The following is a 19,375-nucleotide window of genomic DNA, read 5'->3' on the forward strand; positions in this document are numbered from 1 at the left end:
GATGGCAACCAAAGCCCTGCGCATAGGTGAGCTGCAGAGGTACATGCTGGCTAGCACACTAGTGATATTCAAATCTGGCTATGACAGAAACCCAGGCAGCTGTGCTGGATCCCTCCCTCCACCAAGTTGAACCTGTTACATCTCTGGTGCCTATATCCAGGTTACTTGGTTCCTAGCTGTACGTGACAACAGGGAGGACATGGTTAGGGAGAATGGTGTACTAAGTTAAGAAGAGTCCCTTAGGAAGAACTCTAAGGGTGATATCTTTTCATAGACTAGATTCCAGAAGTCTTCAAATGTGCCTGCTAGGATAGGTTACAGAAGACTGGGGCTATCACTTCTCTTATCCTACATACTCTAGTTTTGTTAATGTGGCCAAACACTAGATTATATGGGCAACAATAAACTATCAGTATCAAGTAGAACTTCAAGATCTTTTGCATATGGGTAACTTCTCAGATACACTCCCAATGGGCAAATTGGTGAGGAAAGGAGTATAAGTAGGTAAAATCAGAGTGACACCAGAAGACTGTCATGAGGTTTGTTTCCATCCTGTCCATTGTTGAGTACCACCCCCAGCAGAGGTTCTAGGGCAACTAATATGTTAACTCATGCTGGGAGTTCCACATTTATGAAAATGTTCTCCAAGCAGGAAGGATAGTGTTGTGAGGAGAGTGGCCCTCCCCACTGCTAGACTTTTACAGAAGCAGTGAGGTGCAACAGGTGCTATGATTGTCCAGACCCTGAATGAGGACACTGCTGGCTTCGTTTAGGACTGTCCACAAGACAAAGCGCTTGCCAACAAGCCTGTCAATGTTGTCTTTGTGTTTCTTTCTTGAGGTAGGGGAGTTGTATTGGAGGAGGCTGAAGTCTGTGCTGTGTCTGGAGGGAAGATAACGAATGAATGTCAGTATGGAGGAATAGTTCTCTAGTGACCTTCAGAAATCCTCCTCGTTTCTGTGCTCAAAGGCAGCCAGCTGCTGGGGACAGAAGGGAAATCTCTCTTTTTCCTCCAATCAGACAGTTCCCTTCTTTTCAAGTTTGCAACCATCATAAATGAGCTCACTGAGTATCACAATAGCAGGATTTTTCTCTTAGAATGTGGCTGTGGGTTGTGATATCCTAGAAAGGTTAGCTAATTCAGCATTATCTACAGTTGTTGAAGAGAAGGAATTCCAGCCTCTGACTTGAAAGCTGGTTGACATCTCTGTCCACACTGTATGCTTAACTCAGGTACTGAGCAACATTCTGTCAAAGTTTGCACTCTATTATTAGGGGACTGACATGGGTGGTCTGTGTTACCTGCTTTCTCCCTGACCCAGGATAGAGAGAAGAGAGAGAGAGAGAGAGAGAGAGAGAGAGAGAGAGAGAGAGAGAGAGAGAGCACGCCAACTTATTTAGGGCTAAACAAATCAACAAATCAGTGGAGAAGTTAATGTCTCTTGGCAACCACTATCATGTGTCATAAATTTGTGCAAATTGACATTTATTACTCTGCAATGCCAAAAAAGGTAAAACAAGGTTTGATGAAGAACCTGCTAACCAGAGTACGTTTAATACCAGAGTCCATTTAGCATTGCTGGTTTGAACGTGTGTTTAGGGCTGAGCACACGGGGTTGAATAAGCTAGCAAGGCACTTGTCCCTGAAGAAAACTGATTCTCTCTCTCACAGCAGCCATTTCCTGCCAGCAGCTCTTTATTTAGGAACTGGGACCTTGTGAAATTTCTGTCATACAAGTTGGCTTGCTAACAGATGTTGCCATTATGTAGGTGCTATTTTAGTAAGCATATTGTTGAGATTTCTTGGGTGTGTCTTCCCACATGTATCTGAAAGACACTACTTCCTCATAGTAGGCAACTGGTCCTCTGGCTTTTACAGCCTTTCCACCCATTCTTCTGAGGTTTCCAGTGAGCCTTGGGTGTGTGGATTTGTGTTGTAGTTATATCAGTTATGGTTGGGTACCCATGACCCATTCCTTTGCATTTTGACTAGTGATATCTGTAGTAGTTTTCTGTTTTAAAAATAAATGTTTTTGATGAGGGCCGAGAGCTGCAATTTACCTGTGGGATTGAAAATAAGTATTTAGAATATATTAGAAATTATATTGGTTTAGGCAAATGGCCATAGTAGTTTCTCTTCTATGCTCTGTGATCTCTTCAGCTATGGGCAGTGTTTTAGTTAGGGTTTCCACTGCTCTAAAGAGACACCGTGACCAAGGAAACTTTAATAAAGAACAGCATTTGATTGGGGCTGGTTTACAAGGCAGGAACATGGCAGCATCCAGGCAGGAATGGCAGAGGAGGGGCTGAGAGTTCTACATCTTGTTTGGAAGGTAAACAGAAGATTGACACTCACATAGCTAGGAGGAGGGTCTCAAAGCCCACCCCATAATGACACACGTCCTCCAACAAGGCCATATCAACTCCAACAAGGCCACACCTCCTAACAGTGCCACTCCCTGGGCCAAGCATATTCAAACCACCACAGGCAGTTAGCTAGGTGTACAGTGGCAGGAGTGAACACCCCTACTAAGGCTGACTTTAAGGCAAAACAGCTGTCAGTTACCCCAGGATATAAGTGTGGTCATTGTACCACTGGAGACACCAAGCTAGGCCAGTCATTGTGGTTTGTAGGCTTTGCAACTGATTAGAACTAATGACTGATTTTCTTCCCTCTTGGCAGCTTGTATATGACCTTCCTGTGCTAGTCCTTAGGGAGGAGGCTTCCCAATCAGTTCCAGCATAATTTCTCTAAGTCCTGCATCTGAAGTATGTGGTGCCTTCTGCAATACGGTCTTGCCTTCAAGTACTAGGAGGCAGATAATGGTAAGAGCACTACCCTATATTGTTTGGGGATGTCTCTTGGACTACCCTTTTCAATTCCTTGAAGGAAGCTTTTCTGTGCTCAGTGATTTAACACAATGGCTCCTAGGGAAACTTTATCACCTATGTGGAATAAATTCTTTGAAAGCATAGGTCAGTGCCAGCTCTCTACAATAGTTAATTTGTCATCTATGTGATCATTCATTGTCAATCACCACTGAAACATCTGCAGAATTTACAGATGCATTCAAGCCAGCACTTTTAAGAGTTTAATTAAGCCTTCCTATAGCCATACTCTTAGATAATATACAAATGTGAAACTGAGGAAGTATTTCTATTCCCGTATTAACCCTCTGGATGACTTTAATGTCTTTGTGGATAAAAGATCTTATAATATACTGCCCATGCCACATACATTAGTAATATGTCAGTATGCAGAGTCCTAGGCTCTATCTCAGACATGGTCAGCAGTTCTTGGGATGGATCTCAGTAATCCTCAGGGTAGACAACCTTTTGACATCTTGAGATGACCTTGATATCTACAAACTGTATAACTTAGTAACAAAATTATTGAAAAAAATCTCATTATGTTGTATGTAAGTTTGCAATTTTGTATTGGGTTATATTCGTAACTATTGTGGGCTGCAAGAGGCACACGGTCTTCAAGTTGGACAGCCTGATAAACCTTGCTGTCCATTGAATCATTAGTTTGGCTGATGGAAAATTCAGTTTAATTTTCAAAGGGAGTAATTTTAAGACATATAATAACCACCAAAATATTTTCTTTTCCCCACAAGTCTGAAGTCATGAAAGAGAAACAAGCTTGCTCTATCTCATGGCCCACAGTCAAGGCAGATTCTCTTCTTGTCCTTTCTGACTTTCCTTTTCCTAATTACTTAAGAAGCCTGCCTGGGACCTTTGGCAATCACTGCTTCCCACTTTAGAGTTCCTCAGGAATAGGTGCTAGCTATTAATATTCATACATATATACCTGAGACTTGAGACCCAGGCCCCAGAGCCTCCATCCACCAAGGCCACAGTGTCAGTGCCTACTCTTGTAGAAATATGAAAAGGTACTTAGAGAAATGATCAGATGCTTGCTGTTGGCATGGGTATTGATGGCACATGATTGAAGGCTGGCTGCTGAGGGCAAGTGCTATTGAAAAGTGGTGACACCTTCAGGATGCAATGCTTAGCAAGAAGCCATTGAGTTTTCGGATCTGTATCCTTCAAAGGGATTGAGGGACCCAGCCTGCCCTCTCTCTGCTTCCTGGCTGGAGCTGTGATTGCTTGTTCTGACAGGTACTCCTGTCATTGGCGTTTGTCACTCTCACCAAAGGCCAACCTGGCAAAGCCCTCCACCCCCAGTCTTGAATTTAACACTCAAAATTGGGTGCTTCATAAACATTTCTTCATTACAAAGTTGATTGTTTTCGATATTTCATTTTGGTCACAGGGAGCTGAATGTCATTAAGGTGTTAAAACATTCTTTCTGTCTCCTCTTGGAATGTATTAATGCATAACTGAAAGGAGTCCTTGGCTCTTTTGCATTTTCTGCTATTTTACTCAACTACTCATTTTTTTTTGTTCATTTCCCAAGAAAACATTAGTGCTAGTATATTCTTCCTAGATCCTGTGGTGACTAATTACAATGTCATTCAAAGATCCGAGGCAAAAATCCTGGATCTATGGAAGGTTAGACATGAAGAAGCACATGTACCGTTAAAATATATTTGAAATGTTGGAAAGGGGGTTGTTGATTTGTTTTTGAAACAAGGTTTCTCCATGAAAGTCCTGAATGTCCTGGAACTTTCTCTGTAAACCAGGCTGGCCTCAAATTCAGAGATCTACCTGCCTTCCAAATGCTGGGATTAAAGGTATTTGTCACCACTGTCTGACTGGAAGGGAGTACTTTTTTTTTTAATGTATTCACTTTACACTCCACTCTCTACTCCTCCTTCTGGTTACCCCTTCTACAATCCTCCCTCTTCTCTTCCAAGCAGGTGGGGGGCCCCCCCTATGAATCAGCCCACACTGGTACCTCAAGATTCTGTGAGGCTAGGCACTTCCTCTCCCACTGAGGCCAGTCCAGCTAGAAGAACATATCTCCCATACAGGCAACAGATTTGGGATAGCTCCTGCTCTGGTTATTTCAGACACACACGAAAACCAAGCTGCCAATCTGTTACATATGTTCAGGGAGACATAGGTCCAGCCCATGTAAGTTCTTTGGTTGGAGGTTCAGTCTCTGAGAGCCCCAAGGGTCCAGGTTAATTGACTCTGTTAGGCTTTCTGTGGAGTTCTTATCCTGGAAGAGAGTACTTTAAAGAGAGATTTACAAGGCTCAATAAGGAGCTGAATATTGTAGGATAACCAAGACCATAGTAGGTTACCAAATTGAGATTGTGCAGAAGGGATGAGTGCTTTAAGAAGACAAAGTACACTGGAGAACAGAGGAGTCTAAACAATGGGAGCAAAGCTGAGTACACAGAGGAGCATCTGGAGTAGCAGAAAGAAAGAGGGAAAAGATACGCAGACACGGTAGCTGACATCCCCAAATTTGTCTGGTTAGATGTGAACATGAAAATGTTTTTCTCTGTTGCTTAAGAAAAGAATGAGGAAAGAAAAAACCCATTTCATTTGAAATGCTCTAGGAGGTATTTATAGAGTGATCTGGGACCCACTGAGTTGTGGCTAATCAACTGAATGGGATGAATACTTCACTTAGGGTATTCGGACTCACATGTAGAAGTTAAAATGAAAATCAGCTCAGTGTCTTAGATGAATGTCCCCCAGGGTCACCCTGCTAACAGTTCGACTTTTTCCTGTGGTTTATTCTTCAGTTGGCCAAAGCACTTTGTAGGAAACATCCTGCTTCCATGTAATACCAAAGAGATCAAATAAAAAGTGTGCTGCAATGCTCTGCTTTTCCCTCAGTAACTATTGAAATTACTTTTCCTGGAAGCAGACAACGTAGTATCTTGGCTTACAGTACCAATTTGCCGTCTTTTAAGCAAACAATTTTTCCGGTTTAGGTTCCATTCATAGAAGAACTGAAGCAAGCTGTGACCAAGAAAAGATTCTGGATGGATAACCCTTTATGTTTTGACTCAATACTTTCTGATGTCATCAGCTCTACCAAACTTTGACTTTTTTAAAAATCAACGTTAGATCTTCCTGGCTATTTTCAAAACATGCAATGGATGACATCTGGATTCATTTGAATAATATAGCAACTTGTAAACTATAGACAGGCTATTCATATCTGGCACTTGGTAAGCCTGCTTAACTGTCCAATGAGATATTACTAACAGCTGTTCCTCAGAAAAAATGGTCAACATAAAGTTTATCTGGCAGTTCCTCCAAAAATTGGACATAACACTAATTGAGGATCCAGCTATACCACACCAAAATATGCCCCAACATATAACAGGAAACGTGCTCCACTATGTTCATAGCAGCCTTATGTATAATAGCCAGAAGCTGGAAAGAAACCAGATGTCCTTCAGCAGAGGAATGGATACAGAAAATATGGTACATTTACACAGTGGAGTACTACTTAGCTACTAAAAGCAAGGTCTTGAAATTCTTAAGCAAAATAATGGAACTAGAAAATATCATCCTGAGTGAGGTAACCCAATCACAAAAGAACACACATGGTACGCACTCACTGATAAGTGGATAGTAGCTCAAAAACTCAGAATACCCAAGATACAATTTACAGACCACATGAGGCTCAAGAAGAAGAGGAGGATGAGGAGGAGGAGGAGGAAGAGGAGGAGGAAGAGGAGGAGGAGAAGGAGGAAGGAGCAAAATGTGGATGCTTCAGTCCTTCTTACAAGGGGGAACAAAATACTCACAGGAGGAAATACGGAGACAAAGTGTGGAGCAGAGACTGAAGGAAAGACCATCCAGAGACTGCCCCACCTGGGGATCCAACCCCAGCCACCATACATACATACATACATACATACATACATACATACATACATACATACATACATACATACAGCCACCAAACCCAGACACTATTGCTGATGCCAAGAAGTGCTTGCTGACAGGAGCCTGATAGAGCTGTCTCCTGAGAGGCTCTGCCAGAGCCTGATAAATACAGAGGCAGATGCTCACAGCCAACCACTGGACTGAGAACAGGGTCCCCGATGTTAGTTAGAGAAAGGATTGAAGGAATTGAAGGGGTTTGCAGCCCCATAGGAAGAACAACAATGTCAACTAACCAGACACTCAGATCTCCCAGGGACTAAACCACCAACCAAAGAGTATACAGGGAGGGAGCCATGGCTACAGCTGCATATGTAGCAGAGAATGGCCTTGTTTGGCATCAGTGGGAGTAGAGGCCCTTGGTCCTGTGAGGACTTGATGCCCCAGTGTAGGGGAATGCTAGGGTAGGGAGGGGGGAGGGAGTGGCTGGGTGTTTGGAGGAGCACCCTCATAGAAGCAGGGGGAAGGCAGATGGGATAGAGGGTTTCCAGAAGGGAAACTGGGAAAGGGGATATTTGAAATGTAAATAAATAAAATATTCAAGAAAAGAAAAGGTTTGTGATGTAGTTTGAATAAGAATGGTCTACATAAACTCATATATTTGAAGCATCAGGGAGTGGCATTACTTAAGAGGGATTAGGAGATGTGGGCTTGTTGGAATAGGTGTGGAGAAATGGAAGAAATGTGCCCGTAGTGTGAGTTTTGAGGTTTCAAAAGCCCATGCCAAACCTAGCACCATCTCTTCCTGCTCCCTGAGGCTCTGGATGTAGAACTCTCAGCCGCTTCTCCAGCACTGTGTCTGCCTGTGTGTTGTCTCAGTCCCTGCCATGAGGCAAAGGAACTAAACCCCAGAGATTGTAATCAATCCCAATTCAATGCTGTTTTTTAAAATAAGAGTTTCTGTGGCTATGATGTCTCTTTGTAGCAACAAAGTACTGACTAAGACATCATAATAGTAGAATCCAGTTACTTTTTACAGCGAGTGTCAAAAAAGCTATAGAGAAGAAGAAACAATGGGACTGCTATTAGGAAAAAAGCATGTAACAGAATATCAAAGGTGTACACTTTAAACTGGATAGTGGTTAAATTCTAGTATGGAGGCACAGAAAATTATTTTCTTCTTGAATTTTCTTGGACTTTCAAGGGTTTTTCCCTCAAAACCTTACATTTTACATGATATTAAAAAACTACGTATTTTTTAAAACATTAATTTGAAGTCCTTCATCATATAATGCCCTCCCCATTCATCTCTCAGTTTCCATTGCAGCTTTGTGCATGCCCATTCCTAGAATACATGGGAACACTCACTTTTGTCTTCATGAAAAGATGATTTGCTTCTGTGCCCTGGGTGGACCAGGTGATGTTTCACTGTCATCTTTATTTTTTGGTGTAAGAGATTGAAAACTGGGATTTTTAAAGCTCATGTTCTCCCCCTTAGCTGTGTCCCCAACTTCTAGGTAATGAATTTTGTTTGTTGGTTGGTTTTCCTAAACAGGGCTTGTCTGTGTAGCCCTGGTTGTCCTGGAACTCACTTTGTTGACTCAGAGATCTCCCTAGTGCTGGAGTTAAAGCATAAACCACCCTCACTTAGATATTGTTCTTGTTTATCTTTATGTTTTTGTTTTGTTTTAAAAGGAAGACATCTTTACCTTGGTATTAGCCAACTGTCCCAAGATATGGTTTGCAAGCTTTTGCTGTTCTCACTAGTTGGAATATGTTTCATTGATAAAAGAGAGAAACTAGATAATTTGAGGGTATTTAACTTTTGAGATAGGGTCTCACTATGTTGCCCTAGCTGACCTAGAACTCACTGTTTAGGATGACCTGGCCTCAGATGCAAAAAGTTTGATTGCCTCTGCCTCTTGAGTGCTAGGTGTAAAGGAAAAGTACAATTATACCCAGCTAATTGGAGGATATTCAACATATACTTGCAATAGGTAAGCTGTGACAATTTTATTCTGTTAAGGAAATACCACTTAAATACATTAAGAAGTATCAATATAACTTGTTTATTATACATGGTACCTCCTTATACCAAAGACTTTTCTATTGTGAATAATACCTAAACAGCCAATGATAGATGTTTCTTTGACCACCAATAGAATTTAGCATATAAATTATTTATAGATCAATATTTGAGCTGATGTGAGGAATAAAGGAGAAGTAGGGAATGTGTGAAAAGGTGGATGAATAGTTACATCCAATATATATTAGCTGTGTAAGGGGAGACAGGCTGATTCTGGTTTATGAGTCAGGAACAGAGTCTATAGTGATGGCAACTGTATGGTCACGATGTGTTCACATCTGGGCAGGTCAGGAAGCAGCCAAAGCAGAATGCAGATATTCAACGGACTTATTTTTTCCCTTCTTATTTGACAGGGACACCTACTCATTGTATGGCGACATTCATTTAACGGAGGTCTTCACACCATTAGCTAAGCCACTCTGGAAAAAGCCCTCCCAAATGCATCACAAAGCGTTTTAGATATTTCTTAACTTGACCAAAATAACTGTCTAAATTGATCATCACGGTGGCTAGACTAAGAGCACAGACTCTGATTCTGAGAATCTCTAAGGATGGGTGATTGCTCTGGACTTTTAACCCTCAGAAAGAATGGGGAGAGGAAGAAAGGACATTGCCTAGTATATTTTAAGAACCTAGAATTACTTTTTTTGGGGGAGGGGGATTTAAAGATACATACAAGTAACACTAGACAAACTAAACAGGTTATATTTAGGAATGCATGTAATAACAAAGTGTGTTGCTTTTTAAGAAAGTAAAACGGGTCTATAGCTTGACAAAAGGGGCTTCCTAGCTGGGCTGCTTTGCAGGCTAAACCCCTACAGGGCACAGCTTCCATCACTGGATAGCACACATGACTTAAAGTGATTTGTATGAATCACATCTATCCATGTTTCTCTGGCTTTCCACTTTGGGGTGGTTTTCCGAGTCAGTGCTCTTACTATGGCTTTACTACAGTAGGATGAAATGGGCTTAGAGAAGAACAGGTAGGCAGGGAAGGCTAAGGCAGCCTCTTGCTCCCACAAGATTTCCAGAAGAAATAGTAGGAGCAAGAGGTTGCCTTAGATGACCCAGGGCCCCATAAAATACTCAAGCCAGCCTTTCTTCAATGGATGCAAGCCTTAGGTTTCTGATTCCAAATGTATAAAGCTGTCACTTTTCTTTTTCTCATGGATTGGTCTTCTGTCTTTTCCCATGGTTCAATTCTTTGTTAAAGGGAATGAATCAGAAATGGCTTAGACAACTGAGGTCACTGAGTCACAAGAATTCTTAAATGTAACTTTGGTTATAAATGCCCCCAAAACAGAACCATTAAAATATGTTATACTTTGTTGAATTATTCCTAGTGGTAAAATAATCAGATTTTAAAACAAATAACTGGCCGAATGGCAACTTTAGTAAAGTAGATAAATACCATTATATGGATATTTTAATAAAATTCTGAACTCTAGTTTTGCCATTAATATAAATGTTGATATAAATGTAAATTAGTGTTTTTTTTTCCTGTGAACAAATAATTGTGTCAATGGAATTATGCCAGGGGCTCTTCCCTGAAAGAGTGCTTTGCAACTTAAGCAAGGAAGAAACCAACATGAACAAATGGAACAAAAATCAGCTGAGGAAAAAGAATTGTAATGAACAACATATTCTGTGGAAGCTGCATTTGAGTCATAAAAGCCAGTTCTTCTTGTAAAAATAATAGATATATTCTTTTAAGCTATCATAGTAGATGGTTATGTTAATCATAAGTATTGTGACAAAAGAGAAAGCCAAAATTTTAACAGTCTAATGGAACTATGGTGTATGTCAAACTGAACTCCTACAGGGTGAACAGATACTTCAACCAAACTCTTGAGTTCTTTCTAGACTATTTTAATAAATCACCACTTCTGCCAAATTAAAAAAAAGTTGTAATGTGTCCTACTTAATAATAACAAAACAACCATAATACTAATAAAGGAAAGAAGTTATTGCTGTTCATAGTTAACTGGTACTTTTGGGAACCAGAAACTTGAAGTCTAACTACTTATAGAAACTTTTTTTCTTACAGAGCTAGAGAAATGCAATATAAAAGAATCTGTTTGCACAGCGCTGGTCTCTCAGCTAAAGTAACATAGTCATGACGCTTGCCCAAGACAAAATTGACATCCTACATATTGAACTCATACAAATTCTCTGGATAGATGGTAGCCACATGCCAACAGAGGTCTATATGCACCAAATGTCCAAGTTAATGCAATTCCACATTGTAAACTACCCTTTCTGCACCCTACGTCAAGAGCTGCGTTCACACATTTATAGGGAAATATTTGGAAATGGTAGGAAGTGAAGATCTACTCATGTCCTTAGGCTTCATACAGTGCCAGAAACTGGCAGGTAAAGCAGGCTACTCCAGAACTAAACAGGTCCCTCACTGGATTCTTCTCTGGAGCAGTTGTCATATTCTCTATGGTGAGATACCTCTGAGAGAACTTAAAATCACCTGCCTGGGTTTCTGGGCCCAGAAACTCAAAAAGCAGTACATATCGTTTTTACTTTATTTTTTTATTGAACAATACAATGTCTTTCTCTTCCTTTGGTGAAGACTAACGTGACTGGGTGGAGGTGACATCAGCTGTCTAGGTAAATGTTGAGTTGGTTCTCTAGCACGAACTCTGCTTCACTGGAAAAATTATATTATCCTGTTGGTGAATGCACAGAAGTTAAACGACCTACCTACCAACATTTATATATGAAATTATCAGAATATAAAATTTAAGATTTCAATATGTATGGCATGTTTTAATCTGTGTTGTTTTTACTTTTATTATTAATACAGATATAGAATTCTCAGATTGATTTATTTGTGATTCTTCATGCATAATTTATACCTCATATCATAAACTAATGTATCATGTTATTAATAATTATAACTATTACCATGTCCCTATCATATCCCAAATTCATTAATTATAAAAATAGATCTCTTCACACCCTCCCACCTGGTTCTCTCCATCCATCCACCTTCGATGACTATTTTGTTTTCCCTTTTGAGTGAGATTCAAGCATCGTCCTTTGGGCCCTCCGTATTTCTTAGTTTCTTTGGGTCTGTGGATTGTAGCATCTTGTGCTTTATGGCTAATGTTTACTTATAAATGAGTGCATATCATGCATGTCTTTGTGGGTCTGGGTTACCCCACTCAGGATTACATTTTCTAGCTCCATCTATTTGCCTGCAAATTTCATGACTGTTTTTGTTTTTAATAGCAGAATAGTAGTCCACTGTGTAGCTGAGAGGCATATAGGTTGTTTTTGGTTTCTGTATATTACAAATAAAGCTACTTATGAACATAGTTGAGCAAGTGTCCCTGTGGTATAGTGGGGCATCTTTTGGGTATATACCCAGGAGTTGTATAGCTAGGGTAGAACTAGTCCCAATTTTCTGAGAATCAACCAAATTGATGTCCAGAGCGGTTGTACCAGTGTGCACTCCCACCAGCAATGGAGGAGTGTTCCCCTTGCTCTACATCCTCACCAGCATGTGCTGCCACTTGAGTGTTTAATCTTGACCAGTGTAAGATAGAATTTCAGGGTTGTTCTGATTTGTATTTCCCTTGATGACTAAGGATTTTGAACATTTCTTTGAGTGCTTCTAGGCCATTTGAGAATCCTCTATTTAGTTCTGTACACCATTTTAAAAATTGGTTGATTTGGTTTGTTGGTGTCTTTATATATTTTGAATATTAGTCCTATGTTGGATGTAGGATTGGTGATGCTTTTTTCCCATTCTGTAGGCTGCCATGTTCCCTATTGATGGTGTCTCTACCCTTGCAAAACCTTTTAGTTAAATGAGGTCCCATTTATTAATTGTAGATCTCAGTGCCTGAACAAGGATGGGGATGAGATATGTGTGGGCAGAGAGGGCTGGGAGTAAGAATGGAAATCAATGAGGGTGGGGGCTGCATCTCTGGGACTAGCTGGAGACTTGGGATGGGGGAGGCTCTGGGGAGTCTATGGGGGGTGAGCTTAGTTGAGACTCCTACCAGAAAAGGGATATAGAGACCTAAGTGGTCACCTCCTGTAGCTGTGTTGGACTTCCTGTGGAGAGAGGCGGACATCAACCTACCCACAAAACCTTCAACCAAAAATTTCTCCCACCTACTACATGCACATGGATAAAGATGTAACAGAGATAAAAGCAACAGTGAACCAATGACTGGCCCAACTTGAGACACACACCATAAGAGAGAACCAACCCCTGAAACTATTAATGATACTCTGCTATGCTTGTAGATTGGAGCTTAGCTTAATTCTTATCTGAGAGGCTTCATCCAGTAGCTGATGGAAACAGATGCAGAGAACCACAGCCAAACATCAGGCAGAGTTCTGGGAGTCTTTTGGAAGACTGGTGGATAGAATTGAATGAGCCAGAGGGGTCAAGGACACCACAAGAAGACCTACAGAGTCAACTAAGGTGGGCCCATGGGGGCTTGTGAAGACTGAACCACCAAAGAGCATGCAGGGGCTATACCTATGCAGCTTACATGTTTGTAGCAGATTGCAGCTTGGTCTTCATTTGTGTCCCCAAACAAATGGAGCAGGGGCTGTCTCTTACTCTGTTGCCTGCCATTGGATCCCCTTTTCCTAACTAGACTACTTGTTTGGGCCTCAGTGGGAGAAAATATGCTGAGATTTAATCTCCCAAGGTGCAATTCTACTCAATGAGGTCTTCTTATTCTCTAAGGAGAATGGGAGGGGGTATTGGAGGAGCGAATTTATAAGGGTGGGACTGGGAGGAGAGAAGGGAGGGGGGGTCACAATTGGGGTTTAAAGTGAATAAATAAATTAATGAAGAAAAATAGATCACAATATTTCTATTTTAGTGGAGTTTGAGGGGGTATTCCCAAGGTCATGACATTGGTAGATAGTCAAAAGTGGCTGTGAATTCATGTCTCATATAATTGGTTTTAAATTTGGTCCTCTTTGTAGGGAATCTTTTACAAAGTATAAAACAGATTAAGTTAAAACATTTGAAATAGTCATTATTTGTAAAAATTCACTCTGAATTCAGAATATGCATTTACCTCTCTTTGTTGTCTGTTGACTATTTTTTACTTATTTATTTAATTTATTTAATTTTATTTATTTACATTTCAAATGTTATCCGCCTTCCTGGTTTCCTCTTCGAAAACCCCTATTCCACCCCCTGCCTCTGCCTCCACGAGGGTGCTCCCTGACCCACTCACCCACTCCTGCCCCACCACCCTAGCATTCCCCTATTCTGGGGCATCAAGTCTTCACAGGACCAAGGGCCTCTCCTCCCCTTGATGCCAGACAAGTCCATCCTCTGCTACATATGCAGCTGGAGCCATGGGTCCCTCCATGTGTAGTCTTTGATTGGTGGTTTAATCCCTGGGATCTCTGGTGGGGTGTTGTTCTTCTTATGGGGTTGCAAACCCCTTCAGAGGGGTCTGTTGGCTTTTTAATGGTAACTGCTCCTTGTCCTAACAGTTTATTCTGCTGTGGAATAAGTGTCATATTGTTATAGAATATATGTTATCTTCATTGATTTCAGATGGATTATTTGAATGTCTTATCCAGGATAGTAGGAAAGTTGGATGTTTTGAAGCTTACATAGTCTGGGTAATAAATAATTCTTTCATGTTTTAGTTCTCATCATTTCAAAATCTTAGCAGTTAAAGTTCAGATTGTCAACAGAGTATTTGATAAACAAGCAGCAGATAACATGTCTTTTTTTTTTTTGCTCAAAAATATTGGAGTTCATTTTAAAATCTATAATCTCCCTAGTGCATAATAATGTAAATCAAAGTCCTTGTAAAGATTGAAAATACTAGGAGAATGTATTGCAAGTATAGGAAAATGTTTTCAATAGAAATTCAGTGTTTGGTCCTTTCTAGTTTTCCCAGTCTCAAGGTTCAATTATAGGGCTCAAAGGTTAATACATAAGTCCCAGGAAATCAGCCAACTGTATGGAAAACAAGCTGAGTTCTGGAGTCTCAAAAGGACAAAGAAACAAAACAAAACAACAGGAAAGCAACAGCCTGCCCTCTGAATGAAAGAGCTCTTTCCACCCTGGTCACCTTCACTCACCTTTGGACGGTTTCCACCTCTGGCAAGGAGCTGGTTGTTCCTCATGTGCCACTTGGCATTTTGCCTCTTGGTGACTTAAAGTTGCTTCTAAAATAAACCACAGCTAAGAAATCAAGATATACTTTCTCCATAATGACCTATTTCTCATGGTAGCAAGTTATTAATGTGGAAAGGTGGCTCTACCCACACTTCTTGGTATTTATTCTGAATTATTTAAAACCAAACATACAGAGCACATTCTCTTGAGCGGTCATGGTTTAGTTGTGAGAGTGTGTACTTAATTTTAATTTCCTGGGGTGTAGGAGGTTAGACCTAGGACTTTGTATATGGTAGGCAACTGGTCTGTCACATACTACAACCTCAGCCTTGATGTAACAACATCCTAAATTAAGCTGTATCCTAAACTTCAGTAGGAAAGTCACAGAGCATATTATAAAATGTCGGTGAATATTTAAATATAATGGGAGTTTTCAAATAAATATGACACTTACTTGTCAACCTCAGCCATCATATAGTTCATTTTCCTTGGCTTTCTGAGATTAGTTAATAGATCCGAGAAGCACCCTGCAAGACAATTTGAGAACTAAGTCTTGGACCCATCCACGGTACAGAAACTACTAGAAGTACACAGGCATAAACCACTAAGACTATGACAAAGAGACAATGGAGATCTCAGAAGGTTTCCATTTAGACTTCCTGTCTCACTTCTTTTATATGTAGGTAAGATTGCAACTTGCACTCTTGTCTATATGAAAGTGTTTGGTAAGTTCAAAGCATTATGGGCAGTTTTCCTCTAGTGTCCTTACCCAGTTTAGATTCCCTTAACACATTTTGGCCCTTCCTGTGCAGATGCCATTTTGTGTAGACTGGCAGTTCTATCGTCGTGCTCTGGTTGAACTAAACAGTTCACATGTGCCCTAAGCTGGTCATATTAGGTCCTTTTTGGGGCTCGCTTGCTTAACTGTTCTAATACATGAACTCTCTAAGAGTCAGCCTCTCTTCTGAGGTTGTATCTCCAATTGCACAAGGAACTTTGCAGAAAGAATCTGAAATTCTAGCAGGTGCACAGCCACCACCCTCATGAAATAAACCCCCTGGTCTCTCAACCATTAAGGAAGGATCAAGTTAGTTTTCTGACTTGCACCTGAAAGAAAACTGGCCTGAAATATTCTCAAAACTGTATTTTGCTAAATTGTGATGCACCTTAGGCTATGGGGATTACCTATATTTTCCACACAGGGATATTTTTACCTGAAAATGAGTTTACTAAGCTATAACTATTCACACATAGTAAGTCCTGGAATTAGTTCATATTTTTACCTCATTCAATTCATCTGGCAAATAAAATATTTGATTGAAAGCTCTTACAGACTTTAAAATAATAAGAGTTATTCATGGAAACTAAGAAACAGATAATGTCTGTTACATTCAGAAGCAATGAAGTATAAAATAACTATTTTAGTAGAACTTTTTCTTGTAGCTACCACTATGAGATTTGGTTAATATCTGAACATAAACTATACATAAAATATTTATCTTATTATTGTGTAGCCCAGATTGGCTTGAAACTCACTGTGTAGCCTAGGATAGCCTCCACCTGGCATCAGTTCTTCTACTTCAGCCTTCCAAATGCTGGGAACCTCTATACAGCTAAGAGCTACCGTGCCCTGCCAAAATGTTCTTTGCATTATAAAAAGAGAAAAGCAAGTTTCTTTGTGTGTGTCTGTACTTCTTTAAGAAATTGTCTAAAAACAAATACAGACTTCTGAGAATGAGGCTCAATTATCCAATGGTCCTTACCATGATTCTTCCGGGCATCAAAATACAAATGAAGGAGAGATTTCTCAGTGTGATTGAAGGAAAGTGTCATTTGTCCCTCCTCACTGTTGGTCTGATTGACTGGTGTTTTTTAGTATTCCCCAAAGATCCTCCTTTTCTTCCGTCAAAAATCCTCTCCCCAGTATTGTTTTATCAGTATCAACAGGACACTTGATATCTCCAAAATGTATTTGGTTTACTTCCCATACACTCCTTGTATTCTGAAGAGAAACACATACTTTTGAAGGAAGGAGAAGAAAAACGTTAGAACTTCCCACAGAAAAAATATTTCACTATAAATTTAAAGTATCTTAGAGATTAGCGACGCTAAAGCATATCCCTCCAACGGAATAAATTTTACCGATGCCACTGGCTGATTTCTGAGGTGAACAGTGTCGTAGGCAAGGCAAGGCAAGGGGAGACTCCATATCACTGGCTGTTTTTCAGGGGTTGCTACTAGGATAAAAATATCTTTGGCAGGTCCGGGGCTAAGGTGTGTCGCTAAGAGACAGACCATGCAACAGATCTAGGGCACGAGGTTTATTGGAGGGTTGGTGAGAATGGAAGGCTTGCTCTGGGAGGGGACATGAGAGAGAAATTGAGACAGACAGAGGGAAGTAACAAGATAGAGACAGAGGGTACAGTCTGATGTTGGGGAGGGGGTGGGGACTTTTATGCAATGCACTTGGTGACAGTGGATGACAGCCTAAGCTGCCCAATCTGCTGCCACTGAAAGGCAGGCTGGAGGAGTACCAAAGTTACAGCAGGCGACTCCTGGCCAGCAGGGTACTGAGTATGTAGTCCCAGAATTTCACCAAGTCATCCTGAAACCGCACCACATAGCTTATCCTTCGAGGACTTGGAGAAAGGGAGGATTTCCCTGGACAGAATCACATAGGTACTGACTGAGTGATTCACTGAAATCTCCAGATCCCAGCTCATACCTTTAATTATTTTACCTGTTAGTTCTATGAATCAAGGGGTGCCCTAGACACTCGGTGTTAGTTCATGTAGTCCATGCTGCTCAGGGAGACATCATTGCCTTGATCTGATTGAGTGAAGAAATCGAGATTTAGAGCAGTCCACTAACATATCCGAGGTAATTAGGGCTTTATTTGTTTGTTTTAAAGACTTCAAGTTTTTAGAGCAGTTTTAGGTTTAGAACAAAATTGAAAGTACAGAGATTTCTCATATGCCCGGTTCCCCCGCTGACATTATCAATGTCCTTCCCATGTTCTCTATGATGGTGTTAGCTTTTCCTGCAGTCAATCTGCACTGACACCTCATTATCGCCTAAAATCATTCCTGATGTTCAGCAAGTGCTGGGCTGGCAGCGGGCCTTTAAGTGCAGAAACAGAGTGTAAAGAAAAATAATAAATTTAAGAGGAGAGAGAGAGAGAGAGAGAGAGAGAGAGAGAGAGAGAGAGAGAGAGAGAGAGAGAGGGAGGAGGAGGAGGAAGAGGAGGAGGAGGAGGAGGAGGAGGAGGGGGGAGAACAGGCAGAGACAGAGAGATACACAGAGAGACAAAGACATAGTGAGAGAGTGAGAGGGAACAGAAGAGAGACACACAGAGACAGAGAGGCATACAGAGAGAGGCAGAGGAGGAACAGAGAAAGTGAAAGACAGACAGACAGAGAGGGGGGATAAGAGAGAGAGAGAGAGAGAGAGAGAGAGAGAGAGAGAGAGAGAGAGAGAGAGAGAGAGAGAGAGACCAGGATTAGGGCCTAAACAATTTTCAGGATTTGGGGAAATTCAGGTGGAGGTTGGCCCCTAATAGAATAGCAAAGGATCACCAGGTGGCTTAACCCTACGGCCAGGCATCGCTCCTCCTTCAGTTGAAGAAGGCCGACAAACCTTCATGCTCAATAATTATGGTGTCTCCAAGGCTTACTCTAGGCTGTGCCTTCTACAGGAATGGATTCTTTAACCAGTTATGCCCCTTTTAATTTCCTCAGTAGTTTTTAGTGTTTAGATCTTCAAAATACTGCCTGTCACAACCTTTTTTTAAAAGTTTCTTATCGCAAGGTATTGAGATAGATCAGTAAAACTGACTTATATACATTGATGCTGTAGCCCGAACCCTTTTACTGACTGACTTCTCTGTCCTATTTCCTCCTCCCCCTCCTCCTCCTCCTTCACCTCCTCCTCCTCCTCCTCTTCCTCTTCCTCTTCCTCTTCTTTCTCCTCCTTCACCTCTTCCTCCTCCTCCTCCCCCTCCTCCTCCTCCTTCACCTCCTCCTCCTCCTCCTCATCCTCCTCCTCCTCCTCCTTCACCTCTTCCTCCTCCTCCTCCCCCTCCTCCTCCTCCTTCACCTCTTCCTCCTCCTCCTCCCCCTCCTCCTCCTCCCTCACCTCCTCCTCCTCCTCCTCATCCTCCTCCTCCTCCTCCTTCACCTCTTCCTCCTCCTCCTCCTCCTCTTCCTCTTCCTCTTCCTCCTCCTCCTCCTCATCCTCCTCCTCCTCCTCCTTCACCTCTTCCTCCTCCTCCTCTTCCTCTTCCTCTTCCTCCTCCTCCTCCTTCACCTCTTCCTCCTCCTCCTCCCCCTCCTCCTCCTCCTTCACCTCCTCCTCCTCCTCCTCCACCTCTTCCTCCTCCTCCTCCTCCCCCTCCTCCTCCTCCT

The 19,375-nt window shown here is 41.4% G+C and overlaps 1 long non-coding RNA gene across 4 annotated transcripts; it reads right to left on the reverse strand.

Moving 5' to 3' along the window:
- Positions 1-11,373: 11,373 nt before the first annotated feature.
- On the reverse strand, positions 11,374-18,969 carry LOC102551374 (uncharacterized). 4 transcript variants are annotated; one of them, XR_595488.4, is made up of 5 exons: positions 17,115-18,963; positions 16,736-16,991; positions 15,427-15,499; positions 14,936-15,022; positions 11,374-11,526 (listed from the first exon to the last, which is right to left on the reverse strand). It is a non-coding gene; the product is annotated as an uncharacterized LOC102551374 (long non-coding RNA). The 4 variants fall into 4 exon arrangements; XR_001840844.3 differs by having other exon boundaries at positions 16,736-16,974; positions 17,115-18,962; XR_010057041.1 differs by having other exon boundaries at positions 16,509-18,969.
- Positions 18,970-19,375: the final 406 nt, after the last annotated feature.

This window comes from Rattus norvegicus, chromosome 13, assembly GCF_036323735.1.
Source record: "Rattus norvegicus strain BN/NHsdMcwi chromosome 13, GRCr8, whole genome shotgun sequence".
NCBI classification, from domain to species: Eukaryota; Metazoa; Chordata; class Mammalia; order Rodentia; family Muridae; genus Rattus; species Rattus norvegicus.